We start from the raw sequence: 20,419 nt of genomic DNA, 5'->3' as shown, positions 1-20,419 counted from the left end.
CAGGTGTCAATCCATACCTGCCAAGTGGGGTTCTCTATTCTGCTCTGTGTCAGTGTGTATCATGGTCTCTGAGGACGGGGAACAGTCTCTATTCTGCTCTGTGTCAGTGTGTATCATGGGCTTTGAGGACAGGTGTCAATCCATATCTGCCAAGTGAACCTATGCAGGGGGAACAGTCTCTATTCTGCTCTGTGTCAGTGTGTATCATGGGCTCTGAGGACGGGGAACAGTCTCTATTCTGCACTGTGTCAGTGTGTATCATGGGCTTTGAGGACAGGTGTCAATCCATACCTGCCAAGTGACCCTATGTAGGGGGAACAGTCTCTATTCTGCTCTGTGTCAGTGTGTATCATGGTCTCTGAGGACGGGGAACAGTCTCTATTCTGCTCTGTGTCAGTGTGAATCAGGGTTTTTTGAGGACAGGTGTTAATCCATACCTGCCAAGTGACCCTATGTAGGGGGAACAGTCTCTATTCTGCTCTTTGTCAGTGTGTATCAGGGGCTTTGAGGACAGGTGTCAATCCATACCTGCCAAGTGACCCTATGTAGGGGGAACAGTCTCTATTCTTCTCTGTGTCAGTGTGTATCATGGTCTCTGAGGACGGGGAACATTCTCTATTCTGCTCTGCGTCAGTGTGTATCAGGGGCTTTGAGGACAGGTGTCAATCCATACCTGCCAAGTGACCCTATGTAGGGGGAACAATCTCTATTCTGCTCTTTGTCAGTGTGTATCAGGGGCTTTGAGGACAGGTGTCAATCCATATCTGCCAAGTGACCCTATGTAGGGGGAACTGTCCCTATTCTGCTCTGTGTGAGGAGGAGGAATGGGAAATGAGTAGCTCGGCATCCAACCTTGTGCAAATGGGGTCTTTCATGCTGTCGTGCCTGTTGAGGGACCCTCGTATAAAAAGGCTGAAGGAGAACGACCTGTGCTGGGTGTCCACGCTACTAGACCCCCGGTATAAGCAGACAGTGGCGGAAATGTTACTGAATTACAAGTCGGAAAGGATGCAGCATTTGCAAAATAAATTAAAAAGTATGCTTTACACAGCGTATAAGAGTGATGTCACATCACAACGGGAATCTAACAGGGGAAGAGCTAAAAGTCATCCTCCTCCTTCCACGACCACGCCATATCTGCCAAATGACCCTATGTAGGGGTAACAGTCTCTATTCTGCTCTGTGTCAGTGTGTATCATGGTCTCTGAGGACGGGGAACAGTCTCTATTCTGCTCTGTGTCAGTGTGTATCATGGGCTTTGAGCACAGGTGTCAATCCATACCTGCCAAGTGACCCTATGTAGGGGGAACAGTCTCTATTCTGCTCTGTGTCAGTGTGTATCATGGGCTTTGAGCACAGGTGTCAATCCATACCTGCCAAGTGACCCTATGTAGGGGGAACAGTCTCTATTCTGCTCTGTGTCATGTGTATCATGGTCTCTGAGGATAGGTGTCAATCCATACCTGCCAAGTGGCCCTATGAGGACAGGTGTCAATCCATACCTGCCAAGTGACCCTATGTAGGGGAACAGTCTCTATTCTGCTCTGTGTCAGTGTGTATCATGGTCTCTGAGGACGGGGAACAGTCTCTATTCTGCTCTGTGTCAGTGTGTATCAGGGGCTTTGAGGACAGGTGTTAATCCATACCTGCCAAGTGACCCTATGTAGGGGGAACAGTCTCTATTCTGCTCTGTGTAAGTGTGTATCATGGGCTCTGCGGACGGGGAACAGTATCTATTCTGCTCTGTGTCAGTGTGTATCAGGGGCTTTGAGGACAGGTGTCAATCCATATCTGGCAAGTGACCCTATGTAGGGGGAACAGTCTCTATTCTGCTCTGTGTCAGTGTGTATCATGGGCTCTGAGGACGGGTAACAGTCTCTATTCTGCTCTGTGTCAGTGTGTATCATGGGCTTTGAGGACAGGTGTCAATCCATACCTGCCAAGTGACCCTATGTAGGGGGAACAGTCTCTATTCTGCTCTTTGTCAGTGTGTATAAGGGGCTTTGAGGACAGGTGTCAATCCATACCTGCCAAGTGACCCTATGTAGGGGGAACAGTCTCTATTCTGCTCTGTGTCAGTGTGTATCATGGTCTCTGAGGACGGGGAACAGTCTCTATTCTGCTTTGTGTCAGTGTGTATCAGGGGCTTTGAGGACAGGTGTCAATCCATATCTGCCAAGTGACCCTATGTAGGGGGAACAGTCTCTATTCTGCTCTGTGTCAGTGTGTATCATGGGCTCTGAGGACGGGGAACAGTCTCTATTCTGCTCTGTGTCAGTGTGTATCATGGGCTTTGAGGACAGGTGTCAATCCATACCTGCCAAGTGACCCAATGTAGGGGGAAATGTCTCTATTCTGCTCTGTATCAGTGTGTATCATGGTCTCTGAGGACGGGGAACAGTCTCTATTCTGCTCTGTGTCAGTGTGTATCAGGGGCTTTGAGGACAGGTGTCAATCCATACCTGCCAAGTGACCCTATGTAGGGGGAACAGTCTCTATTCTGCTCTTTGTCAGTGTGTATCAGGGGCTTTGAGGACAGGTGTCAATCCATACCTGCCAAGTGACCCTATGTAGGGGGAACAGTCTCTATTCTTCTCTGTGTCAGTGTGTATCATGGTCTCTGAGGACGGGGAACAGTCTCTATTCTGCTCTGCGTCAGTGCGTATCAGGGGCTTTGAGGACAGGTGTCAATCCATATCTGCCAAGTGACCCTATGTAGGGGTAACAGTCTCTATTCTGCTCTGTGTCAGTGTGTATCATGGTCTCTGAGGACGGGGAACAGTCTCTATTCTGCTCTGTGTCAGTGTGTATCAGGGGCTTTGAGGACAGGTGTTAATCCATACCTGCCAAGTGACCCTATGTAGGGGGAACAGTCTCTATTCTGCTCTTTATCAGTGTGTATCAGGGGCTTTGAGGACAGGTGTCAATCCATATCTGCCAAGTGACCCTATGTAGGGGGAACTGTCCGTATTCTGCTCTGTGTGAGGAGAAGGAATGGGAAATGAGTAGCTCGGCATCCAACCTTGTGCAAATGGGGTCTTTCATGCTGTCGTGCCTGTTGAGGGACCCTCGTATAAAAAGGCTGAAGGAGAACGACCTGTGCTGGGTGTCCACGCTACTAGACCCCCGGTATAAGCAGACAGTGGCGGAAATGTTACTGAATTACAAGTCGGAAAGGATGCAGCATTTGCAAAATAAATTAAAAAGTATGCTTTACACAGCGTATAAGAGTGATGTCACAGCACAACGGGAATCTAACAGGGGAAGAGGTGAAAGTCATCCTCCTCCTCCCACGACCACGCCATATCTGCCAAGTGACCCTATGTAGGGGTAACAGTCTCTATTCTGCTCTGTGTCAGTGTGTATCATGGTCTCTGAGGACGGGGAACAGTCTCTATTCTGCTCTGTGTCAGTGTGTATCAGGGGCTTTGAGGACAGGTGTCAATACATATCTGCCAAGTGACCCTATGTAGGGGGAACAGTCTCTATTCTACTCTGTGTCAGTGTGTATCATGGTCTCTGAGGACGGGGAACAGTCTCTATTCTGCTCTGTGTCAGTGTGTATCATGGGCTTTGAGCACAGGTGTCAATCCATACCTGCCAAGTGACCCTATGTAGGGGGAACAGTCTCTATTCTGCTCTGTGTCAGTGTGTATCATGGTCTCTGAGGACGGGGAACAGTCTCTATTCTGCTCTGTGTCAGTGTATATCATGGTCTCTGAGGACGGGGAACAGTCTCTATTCTGCTCTGTGTCAGTGTGTATCATGGTCTCTGAGGACGGGGAACAGTCTCTATTCTGCTCTGTGTCAGTGTGTATCAGGGGCTTTGAGGACAGGTGTTAATCCATACATGCCAAGTGACCCTATGTAGGGGGAACAGTCCCTATTCTGCTCTGTGTCAGGGTGTATCAGGGTCTCTGAGGACAGGTGTCAATCCATATGTCAAGGTGTCAATATGTCAATGTCAGGTGTCAATCCATATCCATTGTTATTTAGGAATGTTAGGTGATTTCTGCCCTTTATGGATTAAAACCAGACTCTGCATCAACTGTGTAATTTTCCATGGGAGTTTTACCATGGATCCCCCTCCGGCATGCCACAGTCAAGGTGTTAATCCCCTTGAAACAACTTTTCCATCACTTTTGTGGCCAGAAATAGTCCCTGTGGGTTTTAAAATTCGCCTGCCCATTGAAGTCAATGGCGGTTCGCCCGGTTCGCGAACGTTTGCGGAAGTTCCCGTTCGCGAACCGAAAATTTCGTGTTCGCGACATCACTAGCAGCCACTAATGAGAACAAAGTGGATTTTTCAAAACACTCCCCTCTAGCCTGGAGATTATTGGTCTCAGCGGTTATAGTAACTCAATTATCTCCAGGCATGTGCGTGGGGAAAATATTTGGCTCGGATCGGCATTCCGAAATTCGGGACTTCATCAATTCGGGACTTCGGCAATTCGGCACTTCTGCAACATCGGAATTCCGGCATTTCGGGACTTTTGTTGCAGCCGCTTGGTAGATAACTCCCTAATTCCCACGTTATTAGGGAGTTATCTACCAAAAGGTTGAAAGACCTAAATCGGTCTTTCAGCCAAATTTACTAATACTTAGTAAAAATTACTTGGTATTAGTGGATTGTGCCCCTACTCGCAATACCACGAGTAGGGGCATGTCTATTAAACAGTGAGCAGCCTGTGGCTGTTCACTGTTAAAAAAAAAGGGTCTCCCCTCCCTGAGCGGGTGGGGGCCCTAAAGTAAAAAAAGGGGGGAGGACATATTATCCTCCCCCCTGGCCCCCACCCCTGAGCGGTGGGTGGGGGCCCCTAACAAGAATAAGGGGGGGACGTAATTTCCTCCCCCTGGCCCCCACCCCTGAGCGGTGGGTGGGGGCCCTTAACAAGAATAAGGGGGGGATGTAATTTCCTCCCCCTGGCCCCCACCCCTGAGCGGTGGGTGGGGGCCTAAACAAGAATAAGGGGGGGACCTATTGTCCTTCCCCCTGGCCCCCACCCCTGATTGGTGGGTGAGGGCCCTAAATACAAATTGGGGGGGACCTAATGTCCTACCCCTGGCCCCCACCCCTGAGCGGTGGGTGGGGGCCCTAAACAAAAATAAGGGGGGGGGACATATTGTATACTTTTTATTTGAAATTGTGTACAATGTAACATTCTTCTTCTTTCACTGGGTAAGTATATTCATACTTAGGCAAAGTGTGCTTCGGAACTTTGGCACTTTGACACCTCGGAACTTCGGCACTTCAGCAATTCGGCACTTCGGCACTACTTCACTTCGGAAAGCACCCGAATGTCCGAATTCCCTGAAATTATAATAATACAACTTTTATGGTTACACGAAAAATGACTAAAAATGTATAACTATTACACCATAGTGTTTAATAGTCACATTCAGGTTGGAGACAGACAGGTTGGATCTGAGCGCACAAGATACACGAAAAGCGATCAGGTCTCATGAACGGTATGGGAACGCCATAGGGATGAAAAGTATCTTTGAGGGCTGTTTGGCAATTAGCAGCCCATAGATCCACGGCCATAGTGTCTTGCAAGGGGTCAGTGTATTCTACAAAATATAAAAGTGTTGAATGGCATGATCTTCAGTGTTTTGTACATGAATGAGCGGGGCATGCTGAATCCCACCGGGGTTCGCGGCTAATAGTATCCTAAAAAGAGTACCAGGCGTTTGATGACCAGGTCCCGCTGGGCATTCGGTAATAAAAGATGGCCGCCACCATGTGTTCGACATACGAACGGCGACCATCCTGTCGACGACCAATTAGGCCATGGTTAACCACAAAACCACGTCTTCAGGGTGGTTAATAGGGGCACACTCCTCAGGCAGGGTGGTCGATCGTTCAACAGTTAGTTCGCTATTTGGTTCGGTACTTTGTTTGGCACTCTCCTACACAAACAGCGACCACCCAGTCGGCGGTCAATTAGGCTGCAGTTAACCACAAAACCGCAGGTTCAGGCTGGTGAAATGGGGACACACTCGATAGTTTGTTCGGTATTGTGAGAGGTGAACGGGGTTAATTGGCGGCACACACCAGGGGCCGGGTGGTCGGTCATTTGTACATACGAATGGCCCGCAACAGTATTTCGGGAAAAGAAACAAAGTAGCAAAGTTGTAGCAGACAGAGGGGAATTTGTAAAAGTAATGTTTGCTCTTATACTGAACTCAAAATTGAGTATTGTATGAGCTCTGGCATACATCTGGGAGTTGTTTCAGATCTATTGAACTTCCAGGAAACAATGGGAGTTTATTTTTAAATGATGTCAGGCACGGAAAGTCAAAATTAAGATATCTGGTTTTAAGAAAAGTCCAGACATTTCTTAAATACAATTTAGCAGATTTGGTTAAATGAAATTAGGATTCAGGGGGTCCTGAATGTATATATGATTTTAAAACAAGTCAGAAGGAAGACAATTTAACACAATTGCTTCAAAAAAAGGTTAACCCATGCCATTCTAGATACTAGTCAAAATTTTCTACGTTGTTGTAAATTCTTTTTGTCACTTTTAGGATTTGGACAAATGAGCAATGAACAATCTGTTTATTAATGGTGTAAATAGAACCCACATTACTATTAGAATGTATTACAATCCAGTATACAAGTGTAGAACAGACAGAACAAATAAATATATATATATAGGCCAGGAAGGCCTATCATCAGTGGGATTGGCTCCCTTACAAGCAATGTCTCTCAATATATTGATTTTTTTTCTTACAAAAATATGTGATACAATCCAGATCATATGTAAAAGATTCTACGCAGATCATTAAAGAGTTTGAGAATTTAGAATGGAAGGAGGAATATTTTTGGGTTACAGTAGATGTAACTTCGCTCTATACGGTCATACACCATGAAAAAGGTTTGAAAGCAGTTCAAAATATCTTGAACAATGACCTTGAGCTGAATCAAGAGCGAACATTTTTTATTTTAGATCTTATCAGGTTCATCCTGTTCCACAATTCCTTTTGGTTCGAAGAGGTTTATTACCTTCAAACATGTGGAACAGCGATGGGCACCAGGTTCGCACCGAGTTATGCCAATATTTTCGTAGCGGACTGGGAGTCTAGTAATATTTGGCAGAACAACCCATTCGGTGCGAACCTGGTACAATGGAGAAGATACATTGATGACGTTTTAATTATATGGAAAGGTGAAAGGAAGGTTTTAGAGGAGTTTTTAATGTTTATTAATTCAAACACCTATGGCCTAAGGTTTACGGAAGATATCTGTAAAATCCAAATCAATTTTTTGGATCTGACATTGTTTGTAAGAGAAGGGAGAATCCAAAGCAAAATCTTTTTTAAACCGACGGGTGGAAATGCTTTTATAGAGTTTTCAAGTTGCCATCACCGCAAGTGGGTAACAAACATACCTAAGGGACAACATATGCGGGTTTTTAGGAATTGTACCAATAGGGAAGATTTTAACGAACAAGTGCAAATTTTAAACAAGAAATTTGGTAATAGACACTATCCAGAATGTCTTTTGTCTAAAGCACAAAAAGAGGTTGAATGTCTTTATAGGAAAAACTTGCTAACTGGGCATAAGAGAAAAGTTATGGATAATCCTTACAAGATATAACAGTAAAGCAAACGTAATAGAAAGATCTATCCATAAGAATTGGCCAATTCTATTACAAGACAAGTATTTGCAGAAAATTTTACCACAAAACCCTAGGGTGATATATAAAAAAACGAGTAATTTGAAGAATATTTTAGCTCCAAGTTTATTACCGAAAAAGGAGGACCCCAAGGGGAGCTTTAGCTTTTTATCAGGAAAACCTAAAGGTTTTTACAAATGTGGGAAGTGTAGCACTTGTAAATTTCAAATAAACAAAACTACTGAATTTTCTAGTACAACCACAAAAGAGGTTTTCAAAATAAGGCACTTTATAAACTGTCAGAGCAAGTATGTGGTATATTTACTGCAATGTAAGTGTGGGATACAGTACATAAGACGTACCATTCGAAGGCTCCATGTAAGATTATTGGAGCACTTCAATGGTATTAACAAGACAAATTTGAAACATAGTGTTCCTAGGCACTGTATCTCTTGTAATAGTTTTAGTTTTAAAGATTTTATATGCATTGGAATTGACATGATCACACCGCATTGGAGGGGTGGTGATATGGAGAAAATGTAAGCAACGAGACAGAATGGATATATAGAATGAAGACCTCTGTTCCTTTAGGTCTCAACACAGATCTGGACATATTAGCCTTTATTGATTAAAGTTGCTTTTAACATTTGTTTGGACACTGCTGCCCTGAAGTATATGCAGTAATTCTCAATATTAGTCTTCTCTATTTTTTACATATACATATATTTTTTAATATATTGTCGATGTATACTCCACACATGTTTTATGTATATGATGTTTTTTTCTTAGTATATGTTTTATGTCCCTATGCTATGGATTATTTATCTGAATGTATTCTTATTCTTTTTCTTATTATTGATGGATTATTCCTCACTGATATAAGAAATATCCGCTGTTTTCACATGGTCATCTCTATTCTCATTTATATTTGTAATATGATGTATCTTTGGTCCCTTGCTTATTTCTACTTTTATGTATACTCATTACCTTTTATAAACAGTCCCATATGAAATCTATATTTTTATGATTTCTATTGTTAAATATTTATCCCTAGTGGATAAGTCTGTATTCTTTTTCTTTGCTGTATATCTAGTTTCACAAATGGACCCACATCCACACAACACTTAATAGTTTATTATTATTATTTTTTATTTTATCAATTTTTGCCTCGTTGGGCATATTACATTGAAGTCCATTTGTATGACCATAAAGATGCTAGTTTACTCTGATAGCTTTAGTTGTTTCTTGCTGTAAATCCAGGACCGCATTTTCACTGAACGTTCTGTTATAGTGAACGTTCAGTGTGCGGCTGGATAAACTGTCCATAAAATTTTGCATGCGCATCCACAGAGCAGGATATCCGGACCGGCATATTTAAACCCTGGAAGATTGGAAAGAAGTCAGATGCTCCTGAAGAAGTAGGAACCCTAATATTGGTATTAGCAGCCTTTTTTACATGCTTGTTTGGTCTACTTTTACTATTGTGCATTTTTATTTTACCTGCCTTAGAGCAGTGGGAGTTAGCTGTTGGGCTTTGTTTTTCCAGCACCCTGCACTTTGAATGACTATGTATGCACTTTATTTTAACAGCATGTTACTCTCAAGCTGCTATCCTGAAGGGTTCCTTTTGCTTCTGTCACTGTATTGTGCTTTTGCCACTACATTGTGCTTTTGCCATTATATGGCTTTTATATTGTATTTTTCAATAAATTTGTTATACTCTTTTCACTGATCTTTTTTCCCCCCCTTTGTATTTTTGGCAAGTGTGTTAACATCTTAAGTGATTGTGGCGCCCTGTTATCTGGATTTATTCAGGTGTGTTGTTTTTGGTATACTGAGGTTGGGAGTGACCTCTGGACAGTGGCTGGCCTGCACTTTATCGTTATTTATTTTACTATTTGTCCTCACACACTCATCCCCCTTTTTATCTAAAAATATATATGTCATTGTAACAGATTCATCCACACATAGATATGTTTATAATGGTATTTACCGTCCTGACAGGAATAGTTGTGCCCATCTGCAACCATGCACCCGGATACCTAATAAACCCAGCATGTCTAGGGACACCAGCCACTGCGGATCTATGCCACTTTATAACCCCATGGCCGCCCACGTTAATGATGACGTCTGCGTGAGTGTGACATCACACGCGCGCACATTTTGGGGTCAAAGGATGGTTACTACCAATCAGAATAACAGGAGGGTTATTTAAGTAATTTTTACATTCTCTCATTGCCCTGTCGTGGTTTCTGCCTGATGGTAATCCTAGAGTGCGTTCCTGATCTTGATATTTTTGGTATTTAACTATGGCTTCGTTCTGACTTCCCTGATTTCTGATATCCTTGTTTTTTTGGCTTTTTCTCATCATTGTGTCTGATTCTGTATGCCTGACCTCGGCTAGTATTCTGACTATTCTTGGATATGTTAAGTCCGGCCATTCTAAGGTCCTGTTAGACGTTATCCTTAGTCCTAGGTGTGAGACAATTCTATGTGCTGCATCAAATAGTAATCCTGACAGTTCTATGCCTTGGTGATATGTTTTACAAATTCCTTATGCTCTCTGTAGATATACTAGACTTTAGGGTGGGTGCAGTTGCTTAATATTTTTTGATGATGATAAGCAAAATGCCTGAAAGTTAAAAACATAACCAAAGCCTCACTGGGTCAAGACAATATGACTCTCAGCCAGGCCCGGACTGGCCATCGGGCACACCGGGCAAATGCCCGGTGGCCCGCGATGGCCGTGGGGCCGAGGCCGGCAGGGGAGATCACAGGATCTCCCCTGCCAGCCCCAGCAGGGCCAGCGCGCTACCCGAGCGCCGGCCCTGCTCTGAGCCTCCATGGGCCGGTGGGGAGATCAAAGATCTCCCTCACCGGCCCAGAGACACTGACAGGCGGCCGCCGGCTGTGGGGTGTGAGGGAGGCAGCAGAGAGGACCGGCGGAGCTCAATCCAGCAGCTCCGCCGGGTCCTCTCGCGAGGTCTGAGCGTTGCCGCGGTAACCGCGGCAACGTTCAGATCTCGCGAGAGTAAACTCTAGCCGGCAGGTTAGAGTTCACTCTCACCACTGGACCACCAGGGAAGGAAGCTGCAGAAAGGATCCGCCCCAGGCAGAACGGCTCCCCTCTCCCATGCTAAAGGTAAGAAGGGAGGGGGGGATATAACTTTTTTTTTTTAATTATTAATAATATATTTAAATTAAAAAAAAAAAATATTAATATATTTAAATTAAAATATTTAAATTTTAAAAAAATCACACCAACAGCCCCCTCACACACACAGCCCCCCCCCAGACACACACAGCCCCCCCCAGACACACACAGCCCCCCCCAGACACACACAGCCCCCCCAGACACACACAGCCCCCCCCCAGACACACACAGCCCCCCAGACACACACAGCACCCAAACACATACAGCACCCCCAGACACACACAGCCCCCCCCAGACACACACAGCCCCCCCAGACACACACAGCACCCAAACACATACAGCACCCCCAGACACACACAGCACCCAGACATACACAGCACCCCCAGACACACACAGCCCCCCCAGACACACACAGCCCCCCCAGACACACACAGCCCCCCCAGACACACACAGCCCCCAAACACACACAGCACCCAAACACACACAGCACCCCCAAACACACACAGCACCCAAACACACACAGCACCCAAACACATACAGCACCCCCAGACACACACAGCCCCCCCAGACACATACAGCACCCCCAGACACATACAGCACCCCCAGACACATACAGCACCCCCAGACACACACAGCCCCCCCAGACACACACAGCACCCCCAGACACACACAGCACCCAAACACTCACAGCGCACGCAGACACACAGCGCACGCAGACACACAGCGCACGCAGACACACAGCGCACCCAGACACACAGCGCACCCAGACACACAGCGCACCCAGACACACAGCACCCTCAGACACTCAGCACACATCACCTTCAGACACACACATCACCTTCAGACACACACAGGACCCTCACTCACAGACAGGACCCTCACTCACAGACAGCACCCTCACTCACAGACAGCACCCTCACTCACAGACAGCACCCTCAGACAGACAGCACCCTCAGACAGACAGCACCCTCAGACAGACAGCACCCTCAGACAGACAGCACCCTCAGACAGACAGCACCCTCAGACAGACAGCACCCTCGCTCACACACATACACATATATAAAATAACCCTCAGTGAGTTAACAGACAAAGAAAATTAGAAACCTAGAATGTGACGGCAGATAAAAACACCCTCACACACAGCACCCCTCTTAAATACACACACACTGCGCCCCTCACACATACAATACGTCCAAATATATATATATACACACACACTACAGCACCCCTCACACTGCACCACCACACACATTACGCTCCAGATACACGCTAGATCCCTTACCCTATATGCACTCTTAATCCTCTATATATACACACACACACACACACACACTCTCCTATACACACTCTGGGTCATTTACACACTAGATCTCCTACACACCCTCTCTACAACCCCTACACACACTACGTCACCTATACACACACACACACACACTACAGCCTGTATGCACACACTCGCTACATCCCCTATAACACTATGCCCCCTATACACACACTATCTACAGCCCCTAGCCACACATATTACACCACAAACACAAATGAAATTGACCTATTTACACAATACCACACCACACTCTACACACACGCAATTTCACAAGCAGGCTCCAAACACATGCACCATACACTTTCCTGGCCCAATTGTCCTCTGGTATCCCACTTGTGGAGACACCAGAGACAATTTAAAAGCAAACATAGCGCAAGCCTTTTTCGCGAGCTCTTCAGCGCGGCTCTGCGCATTGAACCAACTTGCTCACTTTGAGAGGGGGTGTGCTTGTCATTAGTGATGACAAAACACACCCTCTCTGGCCCCGCCCCCTTCTTAGGGGGCCGCTCTGATTGAAAAATGCCCGGGCCTAATTTTTTTCCCAGTCTGGCCCTGCTCTCAGCAATTCAAAAAATGCTGCAATGATAGGATACCTGATAATCAGCGATTCTCAGATGTTTCCATGGTACAAAATGTAACTGTTAATATCCAGCTTTTGTTCATGTCAACGTCTCACATAGAGATTAACAGAAGATGATAACTGCTTACTAACACCTAGTTTCCATGGAGCTAGAGTCTCTAGCTCCCTTAAATTTACACTTAGTTTAGCATATGCTATCGAATAGATGTGAAGTGTGGCATGTAAGGTGTTTGCAAACACTAAGGGCAACATATTACCTAATTGCTATTATAATATATGTTAAGGTAAAAAAAATGTATTTCCCAAAATAAGTATATCTTCATTGAACCCAAATACCAGTGTAATGTAGATGAACTATCACCTCTTGAACAGTTGCATGTAGATTTATAAAACTGAACACAATCACCTATACATTACATAAAATGTAACACAACTGTTATCTAATGTCATGGTCACATTTATTACCTATAAAATGGAATTACTCATCATAACGCTCATCATTATGTATAGGTGCTATCAGCTGGCAGGTCAGTGAGCATACAAACTCTGTGCCACATGGCATCACATGGACCTTTGATCATCATTACTAGAGTGATGATTCAGAAGATCAATGTGGAATATCCTCACAAATGAGCAGCTGCTGGACTTTTTTTTCATTTGTTTTTTATTACATGAAAGAAGTTGCAGAATTGTACTCTGCTATATGATTAGAAGCACCTCAAGTGACTATCTGAGTGATAGCCACTTGAGCCATTAAAACCCTGCAATAAAAGCATTGCCATTCTGCAGAATGGCAATATTTATAGCTGCAGGTTTAAAATGTGGGGAGCATGGCACCCAGACCACTTCACAGAGATGGGCCCAATTGTAAGTATAATACATTTTTTTTATCACCTATAGTCTGCTATTAGACATTGGGTTACTTTTGTTCACTCTCTCCTGCATGACTAATGAACACTGAGAGTTTACTACACTAAATATCTACATATCCTTAGACAGGGATTGTACTGTACAGGCGTTATACAACAGAGTTCTCAGTAGCTCTCAAAAGTGTGAGTTAGCACTCTGCAAAATATATTTAAAATTCTAAAATATAGAGTTGACATACTGCACTATTATTTCTTGTGTTTTTCCTTTTTTTTCTAAATCCCTTTAACCCCTTAAGGACCAAACTTCTGGAATAAAAGGGAATCATGACATGTCACACATGGCATGTGTCCATAAGGGGTTAAAGACTGACATTGTTAATCTCTGACATTTAAAAAGAGTATGTCTATATGTATATATATATATATATATATTTCTTATCTTTCTCCACTCTGCCCATGACCTTGTCCTGTCCGATGCTCGCACCCATACAGCCAACTCATGCTTGCAGGACTTCTCGCGGGTGGCTCCTTTCCTTTGGAATAGCCTGTCTATGACCATCAGGCTCTCCCCTAGTTTTCAATCATTTAAAAAGTGCCTCGAAACCCATCTCTTTAGGAAAGCGTATGACCTTCCAGAGTAACCTCTACCTCACATACCTGTCCCTTGCTCTCTCTTAAAGGGCAGCACTCTATTTTCTCCTCCAGCTCTGCTTCACTCCACCTTGTTTGTTTGCTACCTCCTGTCCTATTGTGTTTTATATGCCCCACCTCCTATAAACTAAGCTCGTTTGATCAAGGCCCTCTTCAACCTATTGTTCCTGTAAGTTTTTGTAATTGTCTCATTTATTATTAAATCTCCCTTTGATGGGGCGTGTCCGACTTCCGGCGAGTACAGTCGCATGGTGTGAGAGCTCCGCCACAAATCTGACCTGAGAAGCGACAACAAAAGCGACGACTGCATACCATTTGCATATCTTTCGGATACTTACCTTCCCTCAAGGGTAGCCCTCAATAATGTCACCTTCCAAGCAGCTAAAATTATCAGAAGCGACGAAATCCAGGAGAAAAGACTGAAGGTGGGAAAACCAAGATGGCGGCGACACAGCTAACATGTCGGATGCCAACTCGGATAACGAATCGATATCCTCTAAATATTTAGACGCTGCAGTTACTGAACGGAGACTCCATAAAATGCTGCAAGACCTCCGGGCCACTATAAGAACAGATTTTCTCAAAATAGACAGCGACCTGAGGAGAGAAATATCGGCCCTGGGTGAGAGAACTAGCCATCTAGAGAACAAATCTGACGACCTGTGCACAGCCCACAACAAAGTGGTTGAAAAGTTACAGAAGATCTCTGAAGAAAACGCCACTCTGAAATTCAAGCTAGCTGACTTGGAGGACAGATCGAGACGACAAAACTTTAGATTCAGGGGCATTCCGGATGATGTGTCCCACGATGCTTTGCTTGCTTTCATACTATCTGTCTGCAGATCCCTAGTCCCGGAACTACCGGATTCTGCCTGGACTTTTGACCGCATGCACAGACTCCCTCGACCGGCCCGCATGGCAAGCGACACCCCTAAAGATGTCATCGTGAAGTTCCATTATTATACACACAAGGTTGCTTTACTCAACGCGGCTCGGAAGGCAAACACGCTCCCAGATCCCTTTCAACAGATCTCCTTATACGCTGATCTATCAGCTACCACAATGGCAAGGAGAAAAGAATTCATAAATATCACGAAAACCCTACACAACAACAACGTCTCCTACAAGTGGGGCTATCCAACAAAATTACTGGTCTGGCGACAGGGTAAGACCCAAATCATCAACGAAAAATTCTCAAAGCCTGGGGCCTTTGGTCTTCCAAAAATACAACCCCAACAGACCTTCCTACAACAGGCTGCTCTCCAAAACGACTTCAGACGGAGTGGATTATGGCGGGATCGTCAGCTAAAAACGCATGAACTTTTCCTCTATTCCACTAATTTGTGACACGATGAGTATATTATTTTATCTTGGGCTATTACTGCATAGTATGGGGGGATATGTTTTTCTTTCTATTCCTTTATTGTTCATATTGGCGCCCCCTATACCTCCCTTTGTATTTGACTAGCACAATTGGCCCTGGTCCTTTCATTTTCAGACGCCAAATGTGGCATTAACTTGCCATTCACCACCAAGCCTTCACCTATGGTTAAGCGTTCAACACCTGGGTATTAGTAGTAACGAGTTACACCATAAGACACACCACCGCTTTAATCATAATTAGAAAACTCGCGGTCGGTACCAGGACAGCTTTATTTGTATATTTTTCTATGCCTCTATCGCTAGCCGGCCTATAGGCCACATTCATATAAATTTGCACGCTTTATACAAATGTTGACACTTACATGACTTCATACTCCCCACCCACAACACAAAACACATCTCTCGCATGCACTGCGACCATCATGAGCGTTATATATATTATCTCAAGTCACTGGTCTGAACGAACACATATGTTTTCGCAGCCTCATGTACTTTTATACATATAGCCCTTAATGGTGCTTAAACGCCCTTCCCATGCCTCATACTGCTGTATACTACTGGCCCAAGATAAAGTTATATTACTGTCGTCAAGTTAATTATGATAGCCTTCTCGTTTTGCATATACAATTACTTGTTCAAATGTTTTCTTTTCTTTCTCAATTCTATTTTACTTTTTATAAAGCTCTCTGAACTCACGTTATAAACAGGACGAATTCGCGTTACATTTAACATTGCATGAGATAATTCATACCTGCACCTAGTTTCGGGGGCATAACGTACTTTGGGTTGCACAAATAAATTCCATAAGTAGTGTGTTTACAACGACATTTACCACAACCAATCGTCAACATTAAACCTTCTCTCAAATCTCCACTGACAATGTGAGAACCATGTAGTACCTCTTCATTGAGAAAATCATATTTTAACTATGACTTCATCACTCTGCTTCTATACAATGTATAACCCTACCCTAGGGAAAGCTGCAGATGTATACTTGTGTGTTAATTCATGTTAAATGTCAAACATACCGATAATCCCATGCTTATGCGAAACTTTATTGACTTTGGTTACCCTGAGGGTCTCCCCAGCCTACATGCAGTTATCTAAACTGATAATACTCCGATCAGGTTGCAGGAGTTCTCTTACCCCCCCCCCCCCCAGGTCATCACTTGAGACACCCACAGTGCCCTCAATATGACTGGAATACATTTTCCATCCAAGGAAAATAGATGTGTACATAGTTATTTTTTGTATTGTTGTTCCCCTCTCCTTCTTCTTCCCTCCTATCTCACCCTTATGCATATGCACCAAACAAATCCAAAGGCGTAACCATTTTGATACGTGCGGACTGGGTGTTTACCCCCACCACACAATACGCAGATCCAACTGGCAGGTTGCTTATCCTAGTGGGCGAACTTAATGGGATCCAAGTAACGATCTCATCCTTATATGCTCCGAATGATGCCCAGTTCTCATTCCTCAACAAGGCTATTAAAAAAAATTCTACCCTAAAACAAGGTCACGTTATAATCTGTGGCGACTGTAACTGCACACTAGAACCCTCATTAGACATACAGCGCATTAACAATCGAAAACCTAACAAACTCACTGTACACAACAGCAAATTATTCTCAAATCTCATCTTCTCGCACGATCTCTATGACACCTGGAGGAATTCATTCCCAGCAGCTAAAGATTTCACATATTTCTCTCCAGTCCACTTGACGTACACGCGCATAGATATTTGTATGATAGATAAATTAACACTACCCCATCTTCTAGACCAAACAATTGGACAAAGGACATGGTCCGACCATGCTCCGATAATTATCACAATAGCAGTGCCCTACCCTGCAAAAGGCCGTGATACTTGACGGTTAAACGAACCCATTCTTGACTCACCTGAAGAATCACGATCAGTCGCTCTTGAAATACAGAACTATTTTACCGACAATGCCACAGATGAAACATCTATAACCACCCAGTGGCTAGCTCACAAAGCGGTGATTAGAGGAGCATTCATAAAGATAGGCTCAACTATCAAGAAAAAATGTCGCAATCTAAAAGACTCGCTCCACCAAAAACTCACAACCTTGGAAAATTCCAATAAACTGTCCCCCTCCAGGTCCACGACAAAACAAATTGCAATAACGCGAGAGGATATCCTAAACCTCAGGGTCCGGGAATTTACGAATCATGCAGCAAAACTTCAACAGAAATATTATAGCTTAAGCAACAAAGCCGGCAAACTATTAGCTAACCAATTGAAATCCAAGTACCTTCAAACAAAAATCCTGTATATCCTTTCCAAATCAGAAACAAAACTCTATAACCCCACCGACATAGTCAACGAACTGTCATCGTACTACGAGGATCTTTATAACTTGGATAAAAACAGGAACACACACACTCCAAGTAATGAAGAAATACTAACATTTCTACAGAAGATATCACTACCACAGGTTACACTACAACAAAATAAACAATTGGACGCTCCATTCACAGAATCTGAAGTGGCTGCAACCATTAGATCCCTACCTAAGCATAAAGACCCTGGTCCAGATGGGCTTTCTAATTATTACTATATCAAAATGGAACCACAACTAACCCCACACATTACAAAACTTTTCAACACAATAAAAGAAGAAGGTAGCTTCCCGAAAGAAATGCTGGAAGCATACATTATCACTCTGCCCAAACCGAACAAAACACCTACATCTTGTAGCAACTTACGACCAATATCATTACTTAACGCTGATGCGAAACTGTATGCAAAACTCATAGCTAACAGATTGAAATTTATGTTGCCAAATTTAGTTTCCGAAGAACAGGCGGGTTTCGTGCCCGGTAAACAAGTGGGAGACAATACTAGATTCTGCATGAATTTAATTGACTGGGCTACCCGTCAACGACAATCCGGGGTTCTAATGGCTCTTGACGCCGAAAAGGCCTTTGATCGCCTCAATTGGGATTACATGAAGGCCACCCTACAAGCCTTTGGATTCTCAGAACTCTTTATTACAAGCATAATGGCCCTCTATTCCTCGCCCTCGGTGAAAGTTTTTAACACAGGCTTCGCATCTACTAGCTTTAACATTTCTAACGGTACGAGACAAGGGTGTCCCCTATCCCCCTTGATATTTATTCTTTGCTTAGAACCTCTCATTCGTTCAATCAAAACTGACCCCTTGCTCCCGGGCCTTAACACCCCTGCAGGAGCAAAAAAAGCTTGCTGTCTTTGCGGATGATATCATACTCTTCCTGGGGAATCCGACATCTTCTATACCCCACCTTCTAGACGTTCTAGTCTCCTATGGCAGTGTTTCATTTTACAAAAATAACGTGAACAAAACTCAGATACTTCCCCTGAACATGGACTCCCATACTATGGAATCTCTGAAGTCACAATTCCCCTTTGATTGGCGCAAAACCTCCATTACATATTTGGGCATTAAACTCACCCAATCTAAAGTACAAACCATAAAAGAAAACCACGAAGAGGTCCTGACTAAAATCTCCAATCAACTGAAATCGTGGGATAAATTGAATACCTCCTGGATAGGAAGGATAAATTCTATAAAAATGATGGTGATGCCTCATATACTTTACTTATTCAGAACACTACCCATTACCCTCCCAAAATCACTTCTCACTAAATTTCAATCTGCGATAAACGCACACATTTGGAAAAAAAAACCCTCCAAGAGTCACGTTTCATTCTCTATGGCGTCCCTTTCATCAGGGAGGTCTAAGTGTCCCTAATATTAGAAACTATTATAAGGCCTCTACGCTCGCACAAAGCCTGGACATAATGACTAGGAAAACCAACCCAATATGGCTCAAACTAGAGCAATCCTGCGGTAACATCCACTCCCTGGCTGATATATTGTGGTCAAAGAAAAATTTTGTCACCTCGTCCCTACTGCCCAGCACAAGGTTTCTTTTAAACTCTTGGAAATCTTGGAGTACGAAACTTTGTCCAAAAGAAGAACTGCTTTACCTAGCTCCACTACGAGCTCTCTCAACGATATCCCCAGACTTATCTATACAGCACTGCCCATTAAAAGGGTTGACCCATGTATATTCTCTGTATGATATCAACGGCCTTCAGGCCTTTCCCGACTTACAAACCTCTTACAACCTACCGCATCGAGATATGTTTCTCTACTTACGAGTTAAACATATATTAGACACTGCTGCAATTACATACCTAGACACATCGTCACTCAGCATGATAGGTCACAAATGCTACTTATCAGGCAAAACCCGCCTCCCACCGAAGTTTCTTACGGTTTGCTACTTGGCTCAATCATCGGACCATACAGACGGTAAACAACCATACATGATAAAATGGGAAAAAAGACCTAGGCGAAGAATTTCACACAAAAGATTGGCTGTCTGCTATATCAGTCACAAAAAATTCCACCAAATGTGTCACTCTCTGGGAAGCGTATTTTAAAGTCTTGATGAGATGGTACTTGGTACCCAGTAGATTGGGTAAAATGTATCCTGACACAGATTCCACATGCTGGAGATGTAACAGTGATAGAGGATCTATTTTACACGTTTTTTTGGAACTGTCCGAAACTCTGCACCTTCTGGCTTTATGTGAATAATATTATACAAACACTATCCGGCACACTACTATCTCTTCGTCCAGCAGGTTTTTTGCTCCACCTAATACCAGACTTGCATAGTGTCTCCTCGAACGCAGCAATTCTCAATGTCTTGATAGCAGCAAAACTCTGCATAGCAATGCATTGGAAAAGCAACAGGGTTCCCCCTATACAAGAACTACTTAGGAGAGTTAATACCGTCTACTGTCATGAAAAAGAA

The sequence above is a fragment of the Pelobates fuscus genome, chromosome 11 (assembly GCF_036172605.1).
Source record: "Pelobates fuscus isolate aPelFus1 chromosome 11, aPelFus1.pri, whole genome shotgun sequence".
Lineage (NCBI taxonomy): Eukaryota > Metazoa > Chordata > Amphibia > Anura > Pelobatidae > Pelobates > Pelobates fuscus.
Note: the sequence above shows the minus strand (reverse complement) of the source record.